Raw genomic sequence first — 2,817 nt, forward strand, 5'->3', positions numbered from 1 at the left:
AGGAGCAACTTACGATACACAGAGAACGAGCAAGAAGACGAAACTCAACCCCCAAACGAAGAGATGGCTGAAAACCAAAATAATCAGCTACCTCCTGCAATTGCTGCTAATTAAAATCCTGCTCCACGTACTATGTATGACTATGCTAAACCCTCTTTAACAGGAACTGAATCTAGTATAGTTAGACCTGTTATTGCTGCGAATAATTTCGAACTAAAACCTAACACTATTCAGATGATACAGTAGTTTGTTCATTTGATGGCTTGCAGGATGAAGATCCCAACACTCACTTAGCAAATTTCCTGGAATTTTGCGATACATTCAAAATCAATGGCGTTTCTGATGATGCCATTCGTCTTCGGTTATTTTCCTTTTCACTGAGAAATAAAGCTAAACAGTGGTTGAACTCGTTACCACGAGGGTCTATCACTACTTGGGAACAAATAACCGAGAAATTTTTATAAAATATTTTCCACTGGCTAAAACGGCTAAATTGCTTAATGATATCTCTTCTTTTGTGCAGATGGGTTTAGAAACACTTTATGATGCATGGGAGAGATACAAGGACTTACTGAGAAGGTGCCCTCACCATGGGTTACCGCTTTTACTACAGGTTCAAACATTCTACAATGGTGTGAATCCCTCAACAAGACAAATGATTGACGCAGTTGCTGGCGGAACTGTCAACAATAAAACACCAGAAGATGCCTATGAATTTATAGAGGAAATGTCACTGAATAACTAACAATGGCAAGTTATGAGGACAAAGCCAACGAAAACAGCTGGCATTTATAACATCGACTCAGTTACTATGCTTTCAAATCAGGTAGAACTTCTCAATAAAAAGATTGACAGTTTGTAGAACTTCTCAATAAAAAGATTGACAGTTTTCTTACTTCTACGCAGGTACATCTAGTAATGACGTGTGACTCAAGCGGAGGAGGTGTACATTTAGAATACTAATCCGTCAATCCTACAAATGAAGAGGAACAAGTCAACTATATAGGTAACAATAACTTTAGATCTCAAAATAACCTGTACAGTAATACTTATAATGCAGGTTGGAGGAACCACCCCAATTTCTCCTGGGGTGGTCAAGGGAATCAAAAGCCACAAAATCCTCAGGGCTTTCAATAGCCACCTTATCAACAAGAGAAGAAGCCGAACCTTGAAGAGATGCTCTCTAAATTCATCTAGGTGTTAGAAACCCGTTTTCAACATACGGAGACAGCACTTAAGAATTAACAAGCATCGATCCAAAGACTCGAAACTCAGATAAGCAGCTTTCCAAACTAATCTCGGAAAGACCATCAGGAAATCTACTTAGTAATACCAAATCAAGAGAGCATGTCAAAGCAATTACACTAAGGAGTGGGAAAGTGTTAGCAGAATCTGAAAATAAGTCAGCACAAGAAGCCGTGGAAAGCGAAAGGAGGAAAGAAAAACCTAAAAATAGTGACAAACCAGTTCTGGAGGAATATACACCACCGGTTCCATTCCACCAAAATTAAAAAAAGATCGCATTGATGCACAATTCGGTAAGTTTCTTGAACTTTTTAAACAATTACATATCAACTTACCTTTTGTTGAAGCTATCTCGCAAATGCCTACATACCAAAATTTTGAAGGAGCTTTGACAAATAAAAGGAAGTTCGAGGACTTATCTACAGTAGAACTCAATGAGGAATGCTCCGCCATACTCCAAAATAAGCTGCCAGCCGAACTAAAACACCCAGGAAGTTTTACTATCCCTTTCTTAATTGGTAATCTGAATATTGAAAAAGCACTAGCTGATTTAGGCGCTAGTATTAATATGATGCCGTATAAAATGTTCAAACAACTTGGTCTTAGGAACCTAAACACACTAGGATGAGTATTCAATTAGCCGATAGATCTGTTAAATATCCTAGGGGTATTATAAAAAACATACTCGTAAAAGTAGATAAATTTATATTCCTGTTGATTTTGTTGTGCTTGACATGGATGAAGATGTGGAAGTACCTTTAATTTAGGACGCCCATTCCTAGCCACTGCTAGAGCTATGACTGACGTGGGTGACGGTAAAATGGTACTTAGAGTAGGTGACGAGGAGATGATCTTTAAAATTTATGATACTATGAGATTCTCTAGGGAACAGGATGATTCATGTTAGTTCATTGACTCTATTGATCATATTGCTAAAGACTCTTTTCAGGAAATTGTACAAGAGAAGACGATAGAACCATGTCCAGCACAAGACGAGGAGATAGGTGAGGAACCTAATAACCATCCATCAAGACAAGTATAATACGAGGGTATTAAGATCAACGATGAACTTAAGCAAAAACCCTCGATTGAGGAGCATCCCAAACTGGAACTTAAACAATTATCAAACCATTTAAACAATTATCAAACCATAGCATGGAAAGTTTCTGACATTAAAGGAATCAGTCCTTCTTTTTGCACCCACAAAATTTTAATGGAAGATGAATACAAACCATGTGTCAACCTCAAAGACATCTGAACCCCAACATGAAAGAAGTTGTAAAAGCCAAGGTAATTAAACTTCTAGATGTTGGAATTATTTATCCTATTTCAGATAGTTCTTGGGTAAGCCCAGTGCAGGTTGTCCCCAAGAAAAGAGGCATGACGGTTGTGACCAACGAGAAAAATGAGCTAATTCTAACAAGAACGGTTACAGGATGGAGAGTTTGCATAGACTACCGAAAACTGAATGACGCCACAAGAAAAAATCACTTCCCCTTGCCATTCATTAACCAAATGTTAGAAAGACTATCCGGACACATGTATTACTGCTTCCTAGACGGACTCTCTAGT

General features: G+C 38.1%; 1 non-coding gene across 1 annotated transcript; it reads right to left on the bottom strand.

The window, feature by feature from the left end:
* Positions 1-490: 490 nt before the first annotated feature.
* On the bottom strand, positions 491-597 carry LOC121205722 (small nucleolar RNA R71). Its single transcript, XR_005900797.1, has one exon. It is a non-coding gene; the product is annotated as a small nucleolar RNA R71 (small nucleolar RNA).
* Between the last annotated feature and the right edge of the window lie 2,220 nt (positions 598-2,817).

This window comes from Gossypium hirsutum, chromosome A08 (assembly GCF_007990345.1).
Source record: "Gossypium hirsutum isolate 1008001.06 chromosome A08, Gossypium_hirsutum_v2.1, whole genome shotgun sequence".
Taxonomy (NCBI): domain Eukaryota; kingdom Viridiplantae; phylum Streptophyta; class Magnoliopsida; order Malvales; family Malvaceae; genus Gossypium; species Gossypium hirsutum.